Source organism: Sorex araneus, chromosome 10, assembly GCF_027595985.1.
Source record: "Sorex araneus isolate mSorAra2 chromosome 10, mSorAra2.pri, whole genome shotgun sequence".
Taxonomy (NCBI): Eukaryota; Metazoa; Chordata; class Mammalia; order Eulipotyphla; family Soricidae; genus Sorex; species Sorex araneus.
Genome location: NC_073311.1, coordinates 35,760,240 through 35,783,052, shown reverse-complemented (window position 1 = coordinate 35,783,052; position 22,813 = coordinate 35,760,240). Strand labels below are relative to the sequence as shown.

The window sequence follows — 22,813 nt, the reverse complement described above, 5'->3', positions numbered from 1 at the left end:
AGGAATTGTGTTCTCTAGGAAAGAACAGAAAGTAGGAAAGGGGCGGGGGTGTCTGTTTTCTTCACAGAATCATTTTCTTTATAATTAGTTTTTAAAAACCAGATCAATGAAACCCCACGGTCCCACAGAAACCTACTGTCGCTTTAAATGGGCTTCACTGTTATATAATTTCCGGGCTGGCTCCCCCCCCTCCGCCCCCCTACCAGCCACCTCCCTGCCAGCTTTCAAGGAACTCTAAAGAAATCCTTAAAGACTAATGTTTTTCCTGTTCATACTGGCAGAGAAACACAAAGGAAATAGCATAAACTCCCTTGAAGGTGAAAAATGAAGTGTCTCTTCCTTAAGGACAGTGACATGTGTGCCCCTCAATGAAGGGTCTTGGTTCAATTGCAAAAAGTGGGGAGCTTTCCTGTGTGGCTGTGTTCACTGAAAAATCCAAGGCCACATTTGCTTTGGGAAACAGGACACTATGATAATCAGAGAAAACAAAAACAGCTCCGTCTCCCATAATGAGCCCATCAAGGGTTTTTCTAGGAAAAGCCTTGATCGAGCAGTTCCTTGCATTTCCCTAAAGGCTAATCACCGGGGCCGGGTGCTGAGAGCTGAGTGAGGAGGTAGCCTGGAAGTTGATTCCCAACAGTCCCTTCCCAGAAAAAGGTTCCATTATGTTAACTTGCTCATAGTTGGAGCAGCCACGAACCTCCAGGGCACTGGGGAGGACCTCTGAGACACCATTGTCCTATACACTTCTGACCAAGTGCTCCTATACAATCTCTGTGATCGACAAGCTCCCCAGAGGGGTGCCAGGGGAGCCAGCCTCTCTGAACCGAGCCAGCAAGAAGCAGAAGGTTGCTCCAGGGTAAAACCACCTCCCTTGACTAACCTCCTTGCAAGCAAACTAATGCAGACCCTGTCCTTTTGGTTCTAAGAAATGAAAAGGCAGGGGCTGGGAAAAGACTGTGAGGCATTTATTGCCTTTGGAGCCAAGTTTGAGAGCACCAAATGAGCCCAGAAACAAAGAGAAGATCTAGTCTAGTGTCTCTGCAATGACACACAGAGCTGTCTGGTTCCCAGGACCTCTCAAGAATCCCCAAAGCCCTTGGGCAATGGTGAGTTCTTTCATCTCCAGAAGTTTGGCTCAACCTCAGGGCTCCTACTCCTATCAGAGAAGTCCCCCAGTTTCTTCTTACCTGTGGGGGAGGGGATGCTCAGACGGCCCCAGGGTCATCCCAGTAATTCTCAGATACAGACTGGAAGTTCAATACAAGGACCCAAGGATGCGCAGGGCTTGGGCTTTGTGGTCCAGGGATACCTGGACTCCCCTGGTGGTGAAACGGAGAATTCAATCCCTGGTATTGCCCGCAAGTGCAGTGCGGTCTCAGGGACTCTGCTGTTTGGGACCACTGGTGCCTCATCACCGTTACACATTGGGCTGTTGTCTGGGCCACCTCTCAACCAGCAGCCAGGGTAGGGCAGCCTGGAGGTACCTCAAAGCCCAGTTGCCTGGAGCATCATCCTAGTCTGCTGAGGGGAAACAAGAACAGCATGAAACTGTGCTGAGACCAGTATGGGGGGAAGGAGGGTTAAAAAGAGGGTTACAGGGTGGGGACGGCAGACGTGCAACATCCCTATGCTGAGAAGAAAGGCTGTGCCCTTGCTTCTCTTAGCAGAAATCTGTCTGGTTCACCAAGAACTTCTCTCTGATCAGGACAGAGTAAATTGAGTGTATGGTAAGGCCAGAGAACCCAGAAAGAAGAAGAATAGCATGGAAAGAGGATTGGGCAGGATCCAGGAGCGAGCTCTGTCACTGCTTGGCCCTTCATGACCTTGAATGTAGGTAATATAATTAAAACTTTAGATGAAGAGCTGCATTGTTTCTTTCACTCAGTGCTCCCATGGACTTAGAGAGATTCATTTTAAAAACATGGAAACTTCCAGACCTCCTTGGAGGACAGCTAGAGCTGACCTTTCCAAAGTGGTTTCAGCCTTGGCTTCAGGTGCCAGCGACTTGCCAAGCAGTCCATTCACAGTCCATTCATATGTCACACCAGAGATTCTAACCTATGGTTTTCATTCTACTTCTTTCTGGTTTTCTGGCAGTGTTCAGGAATGGGCCCACTACTGGCAAAATAGACCTTGGTCTCAATGTGCAGGGTTGCACAGACCTGGTGGTAGAGGGAGTCACCAGGCAGGATTCAACAGCCACTGGAGTCACTAAGGCATCAAACTAGGGATCAGACTCAAGCCTACATATACTAGGTAGGCAGGTATGCTATCCCTTTAAAAAAATGGGGTTACAGGGACCCTCTGCGCCTAAAGACTTTGATTCCAGAGACCTAACACATTCGGGCATCCAGCGCAGCTTCTAATAGCAATGCACTGGGACGGCGAACTGGGCTGCAACTCTGTGCTGCCCAGGGATGGATTTTTCCTCCCCACCCTGTCTTCCTGCATGGAAAACGGCGGCGGCGGCGGCGGCATCCACATGGCAGGCGCCATCTTCTAAGAGTCCTAACCCAGAGGTATTTGATTTTTATACTTGGGGCTCGTAGAGACTCATGGGAAGGGGGTGTAACCAGCATGCCCTCAGCCCAGATAAATTCGGAGCTGCTGAGAGTGAAGCGGACCCTCTGTGCCTAAAGACTTTGATTCCAGAGACTTCTACAGCAATGCACTGGGACTGTGAGCTGGGCTATGCAATTTCTGGCAGAATTTCCCCTGGACTTTATACAGAAATCCAAAACCACATGGACGCTACTCCCTCTACCACCAGGTCTGTGCAACCCTGCACATTGAGACTAACTATAGACTTAACATCTATAATTGTCAGCAATGTGAAACGGTTCCTTTTGAACAGGTCTGACTGGGGGGGGGACTCCAAATAATAACAGTAAGTTTTTGTTGAAATATTGAAGGTTATTAATGTAGCAGCCACCTCTCTGGACTGTGAACTAAGCAAAAGCCCCACGCTGGCCGAGAAGAGGAAATATCCCTCTTTCCAGGTTGTTTCCCATTTTCAGGGAGAAACGCGGCGTGGCATACACCATACAATGAGGCGCGGGAAGGGGGATGAGGGGGGGAAAAAAGGAAAAGGAAAAAGGAAAAAAAAGAGAAAAATAGTTATGTACTTGGAGCAGTGGGGCTACATATCTCTTCATTCCCAGCAATGGAAAACTATCAAATGCTTCCTTGGTAGTAGGGCTGTCTTTCTTGGGTGGAAACTCCAACAACAATAGTGAGTTTTGTGTTGAAATACGGAACGTAATCTAGGTAAAGAGAAAATGAAGTGAAATTCATTAGTTATACAGTAGGGTGTTGGGGACTGCTCAGGACCCTGAACAAAAGAGGACCCCGAAACCTTTACCCTGGACAAACCAGAAAATTCCATTACCAGCTTTGCTTGACCTGAGGCACAGGTGCCCTTGTGACAAAGGAAATAGCCAAACTCAAGAGGTAAAAGTAGCCCAGGGCAGTTAACTAAGAGACGCCATTAAGCCCCTAAGTAGAATGCCTTCCTCTACCTTGTGCATTCCTCCTGCCAGATGCTCCTGCCAGATAGATCCTTGCCTTCCCCTCTCCACTATTTCTCAATCTACTCTTGAAGAATGTTGTAAGCCCACCTAATACACCCCGAACCTTTCCTTATTTGGTCTGAGAAGACACTTCCCTGATGATTGACAACTTATGTACCAACCCCCTGCTAAGAAAAGTATAAAACCAGCGTGGCAGTTAATAAAGTTGCCCTTGATCGGCATGTGTCGTCTTGGGCCCCCTATTTATTATCCTCACTAGTTTTATTTCAGGTCGGAACCGCTCACAGAACCCACCCAATTAGGAGCGCTTTCCACTGCTGTCTCTCCGCGGGCCGGAGAGATCTCCAGGGGAACACGCAGTAGGGAGTGGGGGGTGGGGGCAGGGGGGGTTACTGGGGTTTTTGGTGGTGGAATATGGGCACTGGTGAAGGGACGGGTGTTTGAATATTGTATAACTGAGACATAAACCTGAGAACTTTGTAACTTTCCACATGATGATTTAATAAAAAGTTAAAAAAAAGTCTAACGACAAAAAAATGGGGTTACACCTATCTGTGCTCAAGGATCACTCATGGCAGTGTTTGTGACACTGTATGTGGTGTCAGGGATTGAACCCAGGCCAGCTGCATGCGAGGCAAGATTCCCTCCCTCTTGTACTATTTCTATAGCCCCATCACATGCCACCCTCTGAGCTATATCCCCAGCCTGCCTAACTCTATACTGAACAACTCTGCTGGAATGTCCACACTTCCCCAGCAACTCCCCAGTTGGACTCTGAAATATCTCTCTGAATCCTACTCTTTTGGCAGTGTCTATGGTTTTAGGAGCCTATACCCCACTCCAAACCCCAAGAAACCTGGGAGTCATCCTTAGCTGCTTCCCCATTTTATTCCACATGTTTAATCCATGTCAAGTTTCTATTGATTCAATCCACCCCTTAACAAAGTCCTGAATCTGTCTACTTTTCTCGTAGAGGCGTGACCATCAGCTTGTGACCTCCATCTCGGGCCTGCATAACTACAGTTACCACTAGTTTATATTTGTGTAACACTCAGTGGAACTCAGGGGTTACTCCTGGCTATGTGCTCAGGGGTTGTGGCTTGTGGTATTCAGGGGATATGAAGTTCTAGGGATAGAACCTAGCCTCTTGCAAACAAAGCACATGCTCAGCCTACTGAGACATCTTTTCAACCCTACAACTGATTATCTTTCTTCCAGTCTTGTTCCCATCTTGGTCTCATGACACAAGTCACCAAATAGATCACTCTGAAGCACAGACATGTTAATAGTCGTCTTCCTAAGATATGTGAAGGTCACCTTATCGTTATGGTTCAATGGTTTCTCATATTCTGAAGCACAAAGTCCTAACTTCTTAACATGGCATGCAACTATAGCCCCTGCAAGCCACTCCAGAGACAGTGACTCTCAAGATCCCATCCAAAAGGCATCTTTTTAAGTTCCCCAACTTTTCTCACTTCTGCCCCTTAGCCTGTGTTGCTTCATCTACTAATAATATATCAACTCCATTGGTCAATTTTATGTGGCAGCTTCACTGAACCAGGGGATGCTCAGAGAGCTGGTGTAGTAGCATTTATGGCTGTAAAAGGTATGTTGTAAGAATGTTTCGCAAAGTTATCATTGGAAACAGAAGACTGTGAAGAAGGTCACCCTCACCAATGCAGACACGCATCTTTCCATGCACTGAGAGGCTGAGTAAGACTAAAAGGTAGAGGAAGGTGAATTTCTTGTCAGCTTGAGCTGGACTTCTGTCTTGGGACTGGGACTTGCATCACTGACTCCTTCGGTTCCTGGGGCTTGTCTGATCTACTGACATTCCCGGTTGTTTTCTGTACAGAGGAAGGTGGTAGAATTTGTTGCCTCCATAAGTGTGTAAGCAAATTTCTACAATAAATGCCCACATTTATATTTCCACATATCTCTGGTTGGGCCTACTTTTCTGAAGAACATTGACTGATGTATTCCCATAAACTCCTACTCATCCTTCAGACTTAAGTTAGATGGCATTTCTAAGAAGCTTCTGCTGATCTTCCAAGCCTTAGTTAGATACCCTTTATTGCATTTCCTTATTATTAGTTTTTACCCCAGTGCACATATTAAAATCCTTGTTTTATTAAATGCTTCCCCCTAAGACACAAAACTCCATAAAAGTTAGCCTGTGTTCTGTTTATATTCATATCCCCTGTGCCTAGGACATAGCCAGGTATATAGTATGTATTTTTTTTCTTTTTTGACCACAAGAATTACAAATATATATTTTTTCTTTTTTGACCACAAGAATTACAAATATATTTAAATCAGACCTGGAAATGGATTATATACAGTCTTGGAGGCAGGGGAAGAGAGACACTTCATCTGTTCTTATGGCACCGTACCTTTGGCTTGTTTTCAGTGGTTGGTGCCACGTGATTAGGGACCACGTTGTTGCTTGGAGACATGTCATTCTCACGTCTGTCTGACATTTGCTTCTAGGAAACTATGAGAAATGTCTCTCAGAACTGCCTGAAAAGCAGCTTCTACACTTGTAGAATCTAGAATGTCTCAATAAGTGACATTCTCTTTTGCAAAGGTTCTCACCTCATCTGTAGGAACTGCCCTGAGATTATACAGATCACTCTTATTGCCCACTAGCATGATGACAAAGTTGCTGTCAGCACAATATCTCAATTCTTTCAGCCATCACTCTACATTTTCTTTGTTTGGGAGGGTTGGGTCACACCCGATGATGCACAGGGGTTACTCCTGGCTCATGCACTCAGGAATTACTCCTGGGGACCATATGGGATGCTGGGACTCAAACCTGGGTCAGCCGCGTGCAAGGCAAACACCCTACCCACTGTGCTATTTCTCCAGCCCCATCACTCTACATTTTCAAGATGTGAGATGGTTAACAATGTCTTCAACCAATAGACCTCCTACAGCTCCGTGATAGTATGCCAATGTTATAGCTTTGTATCACTCTTGCCCTGCTGTGTCCCATATCTGTGCCTTTATTGTCTTCCCATCAAACTGGATGCTTCTTGGTGCAAACTCTATTCCAATGGTGCTCTTGTTTTTGAGATTAAATAAATTTCAAGTAAATCAAGAGAGGAGATTATACTCTTCCCAATACCAGAGTCTTCAATAAGGACAACTTTGAAGAGGTTATTGTACTCAGGGTCACAGTTGCCCATTGCGCGGCTGATGAGCCAAGAGGTGGGAGCAGAGGTAACCTAAGTGCCAAGCTTCAGCAGCCAGACCCCAAATTTTTCCTTTTCTGATAACATGATCATACTACCCAAAGTATGTGTCACCTTCAAGTAGAAGCATTAAGAATCATTACCAGGAAAGAGTATCCTGGCTAAGGCAAACACTTCAGTAGGTTGAGCGAGTCAGACCATGCTCTAATGATACTAAGAAATAACAGTTCATGCCTTGGAAATTTGCTAACTCCTCTGTTTCCTAGAAGTCTACATATTTTTGAATTGCTGGTAGATGTTGTGAAACAAAAGCTACTTTCTATTACTTGAAACTTTCTGCATTTCACTTAATTGCTTCTGATCAGACAGGACTTTAAATTCTTTTTTTTTGCTTTTTAGGTCACACCCAGTGATGCTCAGGGGTTACTCTTGGCTCTGCACTCAGGAATTATTGCTGGCGGTGCTTGGGGGACCATATGGGATCCCAGGGATGGAACTCAGGTTGACCACGTGCAAAGCAAATGCACGTAAATGATAGTACTGCTGTACTATCACTCCAGTCCCTGGCTTTACATTTTTATTGGGGTCTCTGTATTTGTTGCAGCTTTCTGTATGCTCCACTCACTTATGGCCCTGGCATAAAATCCCCCTCTAGTGACAATGTTAAAAAAAAAACAACTGTCATTGAAGTTCATCTGTGCTTGGTGTCAAGAGATAAGAACAGGGTAAGACTTGGATTTTCATTTTAGTCAATGTATTGCTCTCCCTTTTCTTTCAGATTCTCAAGCTCTGGACAATTAATATTTTATTTCTCATATTATCCCATCCATTTTATCTTATTTTCAAACTTACTTAAGTGATAGCTTCAAAATGCACTGAACTCTCCCTGGTTTGAGGCTATAGTTGTGCAAAGATCTGGCTCCAATAGTTATCCTTCTCATAATCTTGGACCTGCAACCTAATCTCCCTGAACTTCTTCAAATTTCTCCCTCAAAATGGAGACAGCAGAGAAAGAATGACACTGACCTTTCACCTTTTTTTCAGCCTTGAGTGTGGGGGGCTGTGCAGGAAGGAAGGTTGACATCCTTCCTCAGAAGTTCTGCTATTAATTGAACTCATGAGCCTAAATGGTCCCTGTGCGTTCTCTGTGAATTGAAGTGATTTTTTTTCTGATAAGCCTGCAATGTCAGCTGAAAGTCATCGATCAGTGTCAATGTCTAAACTTACCCAAAGGATTAATGCCTTTAAGATTACTTAATTATGTGCTGGAAAGATAGTACAGGGGTAAGGTGCTTGCTTTGCATACTGCTGACCCAGGCACTGACCCTGGATTTGATCCCTGACCCATATGATCCCCTGAATACCACCAAGGGTCACTCCCAAACACAGAGCCAGAAGTAGCCCCAGAGCAAGCAAGCACACGCGCACGCGTGTGCACGAGCACACACACACACACACACAAATACACACACAAACTCCTTAATTTAATGCTGGGATTTATTGCCTTCTTCCCTCCAAAGTAGTACACTTATGTTCTATTTACTCTTATACCAAGAAAAGTAAAAAACCTTATCCTATATTGGAAATGAAGTCACTGACCTCTTTCCCTCTTAGTACTTGTACTTTGAGTCCAGAATTTAGTGGGGTTACAACCTGGAAACAAAGTCACAGGGACATAAGAATAATACCAAAGACGGAAATTTGAAACCACCAGGGGCAGTGGAATAAAATAGCAAGGAACACATCCATCTTAGCTTAGCAGTTGCACATATTATAGGTTTAAACTTGTAAACACTGATTCTTCATCTTTGTACGGTACCTTGGACTCTATAGAGAGCCTTTCACCCAAGATAGAGTGACTTACTCTACATTCCTACTCATTAACTCTTAGGATATCAGCCACCTTACCTCTGAAAAGAACAAAACAAATAAATTATTCCAAGTTCCTTCTAATGTTTCTTTTGCCTATAAATATGGATCTATAATTATTTTATTGTCAATGCAAATGCCTGTGGCATAGAAAAATGCTCCAAACCTACAAATGGATATTTATCCTAAGTTCAGCAGCAATTAGGCATCTTTGACCCAATGTAACAGATATGGCTTAATTTTAACGTTGGCATATTAATTCATGACTCAACTCATTCTCTCTCTCTCTTTCATTACAATTTATAACTTCATTCATGGTGTTAGGTCTCATGAAACTTCAGGTTAACTGTCCATACCTCTGTTTTCTGAAAAACAAGGATGACCGTACCTTCTATACAGGAGAAAGGAATTTTCAGAAGTTTGCACCCTGCCATCTGACCTCACCCAGGCTTCTTGCCAACTAAGAAGAGCTGCTAATCCGATTAGTCTAAGTTTGGACCACAGATATAACCTTATGATAAAAAGGCAAGGTTGCTATCTTTAGAAATGTCTCTTTCCTACTCTATACTCTTGGGTTAAGGAATGATGTGGAGATGGGAAAGTGGACTCAACTCTCTCTCTCTCTCTCTCTCTCTCTCTCTCTCTCACACACACACACACACAAACATGCACAATTTTCTCATTCTTTATGCAAGTGCCTAAAGAAATAAGTCAGATTACTAATCATCTTGTTTCTTTTATCTTTGTGCTTCTTTCCTCCATATATATATATATATATGTATATATATATATATATATATGAGAGGATGATACTAAGATCCCAAGATTCAGATTGAAGAAGAAATAGGAGGTTCTATTTGTACCTCAGGTCGTAAATCATGCAATTCTATTCATTTGATGGTTAAGTCTAAAGGTGGTTATTGGGTCCTCTGCTTATCCCTTCCTAACAACCATGGCAGCCAGTTACCAAAACCATTTCCAATGAGCCTCTTCTCATAGTATTCAGACTCTCTGTAGGCTCCTCCCACAGAGCTGTGCTCGGCAAGTCAGCAGTGTTAGGGCAGTGTGCTTGGGCCACCAGGCTCACCCCCAGCATTGGTGATGTAGGGATCGTGCGGTGCCAGGAATCAAATGCAGGGTCAAGTAAATGTTAGGTACCATTAGGATTTCCTTTTTTATCAAGACTGAATAATAGAAGATTTTAGATCTCAAAGTGTAGGGTTTGACGTTTTTTCAATAGAAGCTGAATGTGACAATCTAAACAAGATTTCACAGACATTTCAGATAACTGGATGAACCTGTGTATAGAGAGAAAAAGATCAAGTCTTTAAAGAAATTGTTTGAAATGAAATAGAGGCTGCTATTTTCTCTCCACCTTTGCCCTCATGATTTTACTTCCAGCATGTTCCACAGAAAGAATCTTTTCCTGCCAATGGAGAGCATCATTTTCTCCCTCTTTTTTTATACATCCAGCTGAATTATACCAAACATTTACCAAACTATATTATGTTGAGCATGTTTTCACTAGAAATGTATTAATTCTAATCCTCTTACCATTACCACTTTGTATTTTTGCTCAATTACACAGTCCCTTGAGACTGGCACATTAATTCCAAAGACGTGGTGGACCTGTTAAGAAGCAAGGGAGTGGAGGGGAAGCCACAGAGACCAAACTGACATTTTGTTTGTCTCAAAAAACAGGATTCTCAGAATTGAGTGAGCCTGAGGCCCCAGAAATCCACTCTCATTTTTCTAACTCTCAATGACAATGCAGTTTCAGAAGTTAACCCATTGATTCAGAGATAGATATAGAAAATTTCTAACTGAAAAAGAGGTCTAGTTATTCTAAAAACAAGTAAGCAGAAGAAACCTGCTAACTTCTGGAGACTGAGCAGAAGGAAGAGGCACAAATAGACATGTTTATATCTAAGAAAGTTCTAAAAGTAGACAAACTTAAATACAAAAATTTATGAATATGACATGTATGAATATATATTTCTAGCTTCTCTATTTGTATATAATTGCTTTATAATATACATACAAAATAGATACATACATTGTTATTTTGTTCTATTATAGTAGTGGAATGTAAAAGTATGCTTGTGTGTATGTATATGTATATATTAAAGTCAAACCTCTGTATAAAAATATAGGTGAATGTACATGTACAGGTATATATGCATACACTTCTAAAATCAGCTTTGCTATAGGGTCAGGGTTCTCATATCCTGTTGCTATAAACTCCCAGGAAGCCATTTATCAGAGGACAGTGTTTTATTTCTCTAGTTATTAAGGATTTGTCTCAGGAACAACTTTATGTAATTCATATTGACCACAGGACAAGACAAATATTTTTAAACCTAATATCTGAGGTGTGATCCAAACAATGAGCACCTTGTCTTCTACACAAGTCCGTGTCCGTGGAGTAAATCTGTGTGGTGGAGTATTGCTTTGGAACTGACAGAGCTTTTTCAATTCCTTTGAAAATATTCATCCCCTGCCTCTTCTTGGATGATATGAGATTTAGCTGCAGAATAAACAAAACAAAAATGAAAAGAGCACTTTTTTCTTGAAAGCTATAAAAGACCAATTTCCCTTTTTTTCCTACTTGAATACTACAGAATACATAAAATGGAACTTGTCTCTGGAAAAGAGTGTGTGTGCACGTGTGTGTTTGTGTGTGTGTGTGTGTGTGTAAAGAGACCAGCCACAGAAATATTGCTGCCCCAAAAGGTGCTATCTGAATGTTTCTACTTCCTCTTCAGCTTAGTTACCACAAGAAAAGATTTAGGTTGCTCTGGGGCAGATGAGGCAAGGGATCAATTTTGTGGTTAGATGTGGTCATAGAGATATCTGAGGTTGGCTGGGCAGCTATGGTAAAAGATGATCATTATCTAAAGAAAAGTGCATGAAGAGTGTCATTACTTTCTGGGAACATGGCATTGAACGCTTTGGTTCACTCCCCATCTTTTCAAAAATAAAACTGCTAAAGAGTCATCGTGGTGTTTACCTAGGGTTAGGCAAGTCACCCAGTGAGATGTAGGTTCTAATTTCCAAGAAAGCAAACTTATCACTCAGTTTGGTTCTAACAAACAAAACGGCTTAGCAAACTTTTCAACTAAGGTCAACTAGAATAAATACTGATTCTGGGGTCAGAGAGAGTTTTGCATGTGACCTGGCATGTGGTTGACCTGGTTCCAATTCCCAGCATTACATATGTTCCCCCAAGCACTGTCAGGGATTGATCCTGAGCACAGAGCCAGGAATAGGCGTTGAAGACTGCTGAGTGTGGCCCCCAACATCATCCCCCCACCCTTAAAATTAACCCACTGATTCTGAAAATGGGTTTCTATTCAATTTATTGAAACAACTAAAAGGTGTAAGAAGGTCATGTGGCTTTCAGAGGAACCCAAGACTGCATCTGTCTGTGGGAGGAAAGCAATCTTTGGGCAGAAGAGTCTCAACAAAAGCTCCTTGGGAAACAGCTGGAGGTGGGGAGACACACTGGGAATGTACGAGGGAGTCTGAGGAGGTCAGGTGCCATTTTAGTTTTGAAGCTGAACATGGATCTGAAGCCAAAGACAGTGCTACTGACTTTCGCTAGAAAGAACAGCCTTTACAGCAGAGTCCCAAGAGCTCTCAAAGTTAACACTTTCTTCAAGCTATGCTTGGATCTGCCTCTATTCTGAGTTCTAGACAACATCCGTAAATGTAGAAGGGAACACAGAAAACATTCATCTTCTCCTTTCCTTGAAAAGCCAGAAGTGTAGCCCCAATAAACAGGACGGGCCACTGAGAATATGGAGGCGAGATGATTAAGACTGTGCTTTTTGTCCTATGTGTGCAGAGAGTCTCTTGCCCGCACGTCTGGCTGTCTTCCCTAGGGCTCCTCGGAGTGGATGGGCTCCAGCTTCCCTCCCTGCCCCCAGCAGAGCTCCCTGCGGCCAAAGACCACCGGAACCTAGCCGCAGCCATGCTCAAGGCCCCTCTCCACACATTTGGACAGATCTCACTCATGAAGGTACCAGCAGAGGAACCCAGGTGTGTGTAATCCCATCAACAGCCAACATCCAGAGACTTAAAAGCAAGCTCCTAGAAGCAATATCTTATAACCTACTTTTCCCTCTGGGAGAAACTAGCAAGCTATTGAGAGCTTCCTGCCCACATGGGACAGCCTCGCAAGCTTCCCATGGTGTATCTGTATGCCAAAGCCAGTAACCAGCTGAATCTCATTCCCCTGACCCTGAAGGAGCCTCCAATGTGGCATCGTTGGGATGGCCGAGAAAAGACAGGCTTCTAAGATCTCGGGGATAGGACGAATGTAGAGGTTACTGAGACCGCTCGAGCCACTCGATGATCAATGGGATTTTGTGATTCGTGATTCCTGATTTTGTCCTATAAAAGGGCTTGAACTCTACTCTCTACACTTAAGGCAAAAAGACAATCAGGAACAAAGAGGTATGCAGTGAGTTTCTGCTAGTTGTTGTTCTTCCTTTGCAAAGTCGGTTTTAAAATATGTACTGACCCTGCAAAAACACTTTGCAGGGTGTGAAAAGTTATTATCTTTAACCTAATCCAATTTTTCCGTTGTCAGATCACCTGTCCCTTAAGGGCCATGGCAGTAAACCTTGACCCTTGGGAGTCAAGGTTTTGTCGTGATGTATCAGAAGAGGCACTATTAAAAGGAAAGGCACACAGATATATTGCACAGATATTTCTGAATTTAAAAATAAAATTAAAATTACAAGCATCCTAGGGATAGGGCAGGGGGGAGTTTCTAGAAAGGAATAGGGATAGAATGGTAATGAACATCTTATGTGCATATGTAAGTATACATTTATTTATTTATTTACAGCTTGGGCTGGAGCAATTGTGCAGCTCACATGGCTCTGTGCTCAGGAGTGACCTCATCCCCAGGTGGTACTCAGGGGATTATATGTGGTGCCAGAGATTGAACTGGCTGTGTACTAGGCAAGTGCCCTACCCACTGTACTATCTATCTGGCCCCTGAACATTTTACTTTTAATACTGAGTGTTAGAAACAATGGATGCAGTTATGTATTTTGAGGAAATGGGGTATTAAATCTATAATTTTACTGTCACTGTCACTGTCATCCCATTGCTCATCGATTTGTTCGAGCAGGCACCAGTAACGTCTCTCAGTGAGAGACTTATTGTTACTGTTTTTGGCATATCCAATATGCACAGGTAGCTTGCCAGGGTCTGCCGTGCGGACTCCATACTCTCGGTAGCTTGCCAGGTTCTCCGAGAGGGGCGGAGCATTCAAACACAGGTCGGCTGCGTGAAAGGCAAAAGCCCAACCTCTGTGCTATCTATCCAGCCTATAGTTATATTAATGCTATAATTTTACACCTAGCTATATTATCTTTTAAGCTGGCATGGAAAATAAACATTTTGTACATGCAAAAAATTAGAATATACATTATGGTAAGAGAAAAAAGACCCTATAAAGTATTTCCATTAGAATTAAGTTGACGTCATTCCTTCATTCTAAAACCATTAGCTACTAAACCTGAAACTGCTCCTCCTTCACTTTAAATTGTTCCAAGTACATATGCAATTAGAGGACAAGAAGGAAAGTAAAGATTATTATAAGTAAAGGAAGAAAAGTATTATTTAAACTTTGATAAAGAACAATGAGTATCTATTTCATGAATAAAAGCGATTTTTAGAAAAATAAATGAACAAATCTTTTATATGGAAGGATTTTAAATAAATAGAAAATTATGCATTCTCATATAAAACAGAAACACTCAAAACAGTTGTGACATAAACAAAGGAGTTTCTCTCATAATAATAAGCCTAGTCACTGATGTAATGAGAACGGCACCACCAGGAGCCTCGAACCCTGCCCTTCTTTCCTGTCATTTTCAGGACTGGCTGGTCATCTTGGTCTCATCTGATAGTGCAAAAAGGCTGCTGGAACACATACTACTCAAATTCCATAGAGTGGAGGGCAAAGGAACATTCAGACCTAATCAGGATCTATTAAGAGGCATCTTGGATCCCATTTAACACTCCCATGCACATCATTGTATCTACAGCTTTTCCACATGATCATACTTAGGATGCTAAGCCTGAGAATTTAGTCTTTCATTCTGTGCCAATAAATGCTGAGCTGGAATCCAGAGCTGTTTTAAAGAGGAAAGGTTAATACAGAGATATTATTAGCAGCATCTGCTCAGAATCTATGTTTCCTTTTCCAAAAGATTCATTATTGTAAAGATTTCAAGATTCTTCAGGTTAATCTACAAATTCAGTTGTACTAAAGCAGTTGCAATAAAGTTTTTTCTTTCTAACTAAAAGTATTGAGGCAAAACTTTATATAATGAGACATGCTACTCTTACCCCTTCTTTTAGCTTGATACAGTGAAACACACAGGTCCTGATTATTATGTTGCTTATATAAAGTGGAGGGAAGAAAGGTGGCAGCCTGCAGAGAGATACTCTGCCTTCCTCTCTGCCCACCTCAGTCACCTGGGAAGTGCTGGGGGAAAGTTTGGCCCGGTAACAGTCTGCTTTAAGCAGCTGCATGGTACAGACCTTCCTCTCACCAGCTCCACAAGGAAGTTGTCAAATTACACCTGAGTCACACGTTATCTACACTGCATGGTAAATTATTCTGACCCCATTTCTGAGGAAACTGGAATTGGATCCATGCCGGAGCAAAGAATTGATGATTTCAGGAAACACAAGTAAGTCCTAAATTCTTACGAAGGCTTTCCAGGAACATTGCTTTTTCTCACAGAAAATAAATAGCAAAGCAAGATAATTTTATGTAGAAAATAAGGGGAGAGGGAAAAAAAAAGTGAATGCTCAAGAAAAAGCACTGCTTCTCCAGAGTGGCAAGAACATTGGGGAAAAATGCAGACTGGGTTATTTATAGATGGATATTTTTCATAACTGCCTTGGTCTGGAATTCTTTACACAAGTAGGAGTTAATTGGGTTTTTCATGGGGAAAAATATTGAACTTCTGGTTGTTGGTTACCATGTTCTTATTGCAGTCTTTGTAGACAGAGCCCTGCGGTCTTTGTTCCCAGGGGTCCAGCTCTGCTCAGAGCCTGGAATTCTACCTCTTAAATATTTCCTTGCCTCCTAACATGGGTCCTGTGTTTCAAAGGCCTTAGTGCTCTCTGGTGAGCTTGGATGTCAGACAGTGTTTCTCTTTCAATACACACACAGTGCCACCCCACCATCTCTCTGCCTGCAGCAGTTACAACTTAATGAGCTCTGACATACGCACATAGCTCTAAAACAAAAGGTTTGCCAAGACTGGGATAGGAACAAGAATGCTTCTTGCATGTGTAAGGTTCTGGGTTCACTGCCTGGCACCATGTGGAACCCCACCCCCACCCCCGGCTCCCACCCCAGCAACAATAAATAACCACTAAAACATTGCACCCAAAAGAACTTTAATGAAGGCATCTTTTAACCTAATTTCAAATTATATTACAAAGCAATAGTAACTGAAAGAGAGTGGTGTTAGAACAGATACACTACTAGAACAACAACAACAACAACTATTTTTTGAATTTGCTATTCAAAGATAAAAGGTCAAGGGAATAGAACTTAGAGTTCAGAGGTCAGAAAGAGCCCAGTGGGTAAGGTGCCTGCCTTGCATTCAGCTGACCCAGGTTCAGTCTCTGGCATCACAGAGAGTTCCCTGAGCCTCCCCAGGAGTGATTTCTGAACACAACTGGGTGTGGCCCCCAAAACAAAACAAAACAAAGAAGATAGAGTCCAATAATAAATCTATGCATATAAAGACATACATACATAACAAAAGAGCCAAATGATACAATGGAGAAAGAAAAACCTATCTGGCAAATGGTATTGAGAAAACTAGACAGTCACATTAAAAAAAAAAAAAGAAAAAATAAAGCAGATCATTAACTAACACCACACAGACAAGTAGATTTAAGACTTGGATATTAGATCCAGAACTATAAAATACAAAGTAGAAAACATAATTGAGATATCCTTGTACCTCACCAGCAAAAATATACTTAGAGATTCAACTCTATTGGCAGGAGAAACAAAAGCAACAAAAAAGCAGATGAGACTACATACAGTTGAAGCTTCTACAAGTAGAAAAAAACTACATATCCCCTCCCAGAGCAATATAGCAACTGAGAAAAGATATTTGCACATTTTAAGTCTGACATGGGGGTGGGTGATATAAAAAACATGTGAAGAACTCTCACATTTTCACAACATCAAAAGCATGGAACTAAAAAATATCACTGGGATAGACACTTTTCCAAGTAAAGCATACCAGTAGCCTACAGACACATGAAAAACTGCTCAATAAATCACTTTATTGTGAGGAAGAGGCAAATCAAAACCACAATGAAAATTTATCTCATTCTAATGAAAATGGCCTGCATAAAAAAAAGGTTGCAACCCTATACAATGTTGATAAGAATGTAAATTGGGGCTGGGTAGTGGCTCAGCGATAGACAATGCCTTGCACATGTGAGATCCTTGGTTTGATCCCCACCACTACAAAGAGAAAAAGAATAAAGAGTGTATTTTAGTATATGGGCATGGGTATTTTTTAAAAAATAAAATTTAAGTGGAAATATCCCATAACCCAAATATCCTACAACCCAACAAACACAAATCCTAGGCATTTATAAGAAAGAAAAAACATACTAACTTAAAAAGATATCTGAACCCTTATTTTCATAGCAGTATTCTTCACAATGGCCAAACATTAAATCTTTCTAAATGGCCACTAACAGACAACTGGATAAAGCCGTGGTACATGTACTTAGTGGAATATTACTTTGTCATTAACAAGAGATGAAACATGCCACTTGGAAAGAAATTACAAAGCTTGAGGTGATTATTCCAATAAAATTGAATTACTAAATGTCTACCTCTTGTGTGGAACATTAACAACTAAAGCAAACAAATGGGAAACCTAGGAATAATAACTTCTGTGGTTGCTGAAGGGAAAAGAGAAGAGAGGGTGGGAAAGGTGGGGGGAGAAGCCTTCTGGGAGATGGAACTGGGACTGTGGTGGCAAGTATGGTGAATCTTACACACATATGAAGTCATTGTACAATATTCCTGAAATCCTGTATAGTGGTCAACTAATGATAAACCAGCAAAAGCAAGGGGGAGATCTCCAGCCCAATGTACAGGAAGCAAATCTCCAGCCCAATGTACAGTAGGCAGCCCAATGTACAGGAAACAGAACTTCAGCTTCAGGATGTTTCTTCACAGGAAGTAATGCAGTCATGTTTCATTTTATTTGCTTAGTTTTTCCTTCTCTGTCCCACACTGCCATGAATGAAAGCCACTGACCACTCAACCATCAGGTTTCATGTAGATGGTGCTCAAGTCTTCACCCATTTCTGACAGTGGAACAGAAGGCCACATTCTGGGGTGAGAGAGAGGTTCTGTGCCTCAGCTGCTGGATTTCTGCTTAGGCAGATACCCCAACTCTTTCTTCTCTATTCAGGGGTCTGCACTATTAAGGAAAAACACATTTAGGCTTTTTGTACCTTCTGGCTTTCGGTCTAGTGGTCACTACACACAGCTTTCTGTGTTTTAGACTGAGGGACTTCCTCCCTCCCTTTTCTGAGATTTTATTTACTTATGCCAGTACTCTGACCCATAGAGTTCCCTTTCTCATGGTGAACACCCTTAGTATATAATATTTTCAATAAACATAGCACAATTTCCCATAATATATAAGCTTAACCCTTCTCTTAGCTAGTCTCTCCTTGATAAAATACCCAGTATTTGCAATAGTACTCATTTGTTAATACTGCAAATCACAGCTATAAATCATTACAAAGTTTTTACAAGGTAGACAAGGTAGTTTGATCATACAAATTTTTAAAAATCTTTAAAAATCCCTAGTTAGTGTAGGCTAAACTAATATATAAACAAATTACTGCTTCTGAGGAACAGACCAGCAGATCACTTTTCTTTTGCGTGCTAAGGAGATAAGACCATAGCAGATATTAAATTTAATAAATGTTTTTATAGTCACCTTTGCTGTCACCCTGAGAGCCATTAAAATAGAAAAGAACATGGAAGATTATACACTATATTTTATTATGACAATCTGAAAAGTATGACCATCAATTATGCTAGCTTTTGATTGTAGAAAATCAACCACCTGAGTATATCACGTCTAAAGGAGGTGGGAAAAATAATCATCTGTCCTCACTAAATGGAGAACAAGTATCAGTTTGCAGTGAATAGATATTTTCCCCCCAAACCAAGAAAATTTCTCAGCGTGTCAGAGAGATAATAGGGTTGCAAGAAACCTGTCTTGCGTGTATCCAGTCCAGGCTTGATCCCTAATACCACATATGTTCCCCTAAGTCACAAACTGCCACGGGTCACTCATGAGCACAGAGCCAGGAGTGGCCCCTGGTTCTCTCACATTCAGTAGTGTGTGTCCCCCAAATAAAACAAAGTTTCTGGGAAAAAAATATGAACAAATAACACACAAATACATATACTGCAGTGTTCCATGTGTTATATATATGTATATATACATATATATATATATATATTGCTTTTTGGGTCACACCCGGTGATGCTCAGGAATTACTCTGGCAGTGCTCAGGGAACCATATGGGATGCTGGGAATCAAACCCAGGTCGGCCAAATGCAAGGCAAATGCCCTACCCGCTGTACTATCGCTCCTGCCCCGATGTGTGTGATTTTTAAAAAGGGGCATAGAAAAATGTGAACTGTGATGCCTCTGTGGGTGTCTGTGTATTTAAATGGCTATGTGTTTCTAAACGTTTATAATTTTTATAATCAAAATTTAAAGTATAAATAAAGTTCCTGTGCTACAAGGCTTGATGGGACTCAAAGCAAAGTGAAAGGAAACAGACTCCCAACCTTGGATTATGTAATCTATGACCAAACAGTGGCATGAACAGGAAGTAGTGGGACGTAAGGATAGGATCAGAGGGGACATACGGATGGTGGATGGTGGTGGAGACGGGCACCTGGCTGGTAGTAGTGAAGGGCAGTAACTTTGTACATCAATACCATAAACCTTGACACTATTGTAACTATATACCTAAACTATATCACTGTATCACTGTCATCCCGTTGTTTGTCAATTTATTCGAGCGGACAACAGTAACGTCTCTGTTACACTCAGCCCTGAGATTTTAGCAGCCTCTCCTTACTCGTTTTTCCCAATGATTGGAGCTCTTTCAGGGTTAAGAGAATGAGATCTATCATTACTGTTTTTGGCATATTGAATACGCCACGGGTAGCTTGCTAGGCTCTGCCATGCGGGCAGGATACTTTCGGTAGCTTGCCGGGCTCTCCGAGAGGTATGCATATATCTTTTACTGTATTACCTAAACTATAATGGTAAAAAATGTTTCTTGGTTTGGGCTTTGGTTTTGAGCCACACCCAGTGGTATTCAGGGCTTACTCCTGCTTTGTACTCAGGGACCACTCCTGGCGATGCCTGGGCATAGCCACATGAAAAGCAAACACTACCTGCTGTGCTATCTCTCTGGCTACCCCCACTAAAAAAAAATGTTTTTAAGTGCCAGAAGTCTGCTCCTCCAAGCAAGGATGAAACTGATCCTCACCCCCATTTTGGTGATTTGGTTACACCCACTCACTTTCACATCCAGAATTCCATGGGCAGAATCATGAGCAGCTCCTGTACCTCAAAGACCACTAAGAGTCCACTTTTTTCAGAGATTTCAAAGTTTTTCTCCCATTTTTCTGTGTCTTAGGTTCATCTTATTTCTCTTTTTCATTTTTTCTTTTAGGGCCCATCTTCAGCAGAACTCAGAATGTCACAGGCCAGGGGTTCTTGGGGGACTGTGTGGTGCCAGGTACAGAATCAGGGGCTCCGCACATGCTCAGCACACAAGTGAGCTTCCCAGGTCTCTAGTTTTATATTTTAACGATACAACGGATATTGCTCAACATGATCTTAACTTTTTCAACATACAAATTTAGTACTGAAGGAAAAAAATAAGTTGCTTTCCTGGGAATTGATCCCATTTTTTTCCCGTTTTTAATAGAGGTGTGATTAACATGTAACTGTCTAAGTTGAAAGCGCATGTAATGATCTGACTTCCCTCTTCTGGGAAATGTTCACCACAATACCTGGAGCTCCTGCCTATCTTCTCACACACAGATACAAGGAAAAAGGTCATTTTCCTTTCCATGAGCTTAGGATCCACTCTGACACTATTCCCACAGGCCAGTGCTTCTCAGTCTTTTTTTCCAACCATGGCCCCCTTTCTTGTTCCTTTGTGTGCTCCCAACCTCCCACCATCCTACCTGTTAGCTCCTGGTGTCATGCTGTGGTCCTTCTGTTTGCTCAGTCTTTAACTGTGGTCCCTGTGGTAAATCCTGGGGGCACACAGGGGGCCATAATGGGCCCCAGTTGAGAAAGGCTACTACGGGGCTGAGGCAAGAGTACCTCGGGTAGGGCTTTTGCCTTGCATGCGGCAGATGGGGGTTCAATCTCTGCCATCCCATATGGTCCCCCAAGCACTGCTAGGAGTAACCCTTGAGCATAGCTGGGTGTGACCCAAAAAGCAAGGAAAAAGTGGAAAAGACAAAGGCCACTAAAGACTAGACAGCAGAGTATTGTATCATCGTGTTGTACACTTTGCCCCTCTACTTATGTATTATAACTCTGACCACCTCCCCGAAATGCTCCTTCCTGTCTTGATCACTACCTCTGCTCACCACAAATCTGATCAGTGTTTCTGTGCCTTTGACTTCTGTAGTTTCTGGGAGTTGGAGGAGTTAGTTTTGTTTCTCCACTCCACCCCAACACTTTAAAAAAACAAAACAAAGCAAAACAATGAGTCACTATAAATTACAATGTTATTCATGATTGAGTTTCAGGTATACAATGTTCCAATACCAACCCTTTCACCAGTGTCCACTACCCTCCACCAATGTCACATTTTCCTCTCAAATCCCCCTACCTGCCTATGTGGAAATGGAAATATATGCAAATATGTTTTCTTAGTCATAGTCTCATTGTCCTTGGTGCATATTCCTGGTATGTGTTCCTTATATTTAAGGCATGTTGTTTCTAGTATATCAAAGACACGCAAGAGATGTTTATCAAACAAACCCTTCTAGTTTAGAGATTTTAAATCAAATTCTCTCTTGCATCAGGCAGCTGCTGCAATCTCTGTTCAACTATCCAGCTGTTGTTTTCTGCTCCACTCCTTGGGGACTTGCCCTTGTGTAGTTGCCGTTGAAGAGTCAGCCAAAGTTGTGAGAAGATTTTGTACATAAATTGGGAACTTTCCCCAACCCAGTCACTCTGGGATTTTCCTGCCCCTTCAATTTGTAGTTGTTCCAGCAGCCCTACACAATAGGCCCTAACTCTTTAGTCTAGCAAGTCTGTGTTCTGAAGACTGTTGAATGTCTTCAGGGGAAAACGTTCAAATGCAGATTACAACTCCTCTGGTATGTGTTTGCTTTTAATCCTTTCTTAGTGCCTTCAAGCAGACAAATAGGCAGAGTTTATAATTATTCTCAGTTGGAGGTCTAGTCTGATAAAAACTGTTTGACACTTTTTGGAAGTCTTTATATTTTTAAAGATAAATAATGTCCTACTGTACAATCTTTTACGATATTTTAACTGAACAATATATTTTAAATATTGTGCTATGTCAGTAATATTAATTAACTTTATTCTTTTGGCTGGCATATGATACTGTAACTATTAAATGGTAAGACTACATAGCAAGAATAAATAATTAAAGAGAGCTATGAGTTATGAGTTAGATTACTTTTGGTGTGTTTTGGAAGATAATGAATTGCTTTCTTTTGATTACAACTCCATGTGAAGAAGGGGCTATAAGGCTATAAGGTTACCCTTGCATCTGCAACATTATTAACTTAAATAATTCTCTGTTAATACACATTTTGGTTATTCTAGTTTGACCTATTACTAAAAAATGTTGTAATAAACATTGTTATACATTGATAATTTTTTAATAGAATCATTACCCTGGGAGTAGAATTGTTGAATCAAAGTAAACCCACTTTCAAAATTATCACTATATCACTGTGTCACTGTCATCCTGTTGCTCATTGATTTGCTTGAGCAGGCACCAGTAACGTCTCCATTGTGAGACTGTTTTTGGCATATCAAATACGCCATGCGGAGCTTGCCAGGTTCTGCCATGCAGGATTCAAAATAATATATATAT

The 22,813-nt window shown here is 41.7% G+C and overlaps 1 pseudogene; it reads right to left on the bottom strand.

Annotated features, from left to right (window-relative positions):
- Window positions 1-5,996: 5,996 nt before the first annotated feature.
- Window positions 5,997-6,724, bottom strand: LOC101556596 (ras-related protein Rab-11A-like; annotated as a pseudogene).
- Between the last annotated feature and the right edge of the window lie 16,089 nt (window positions 6,725-22,813).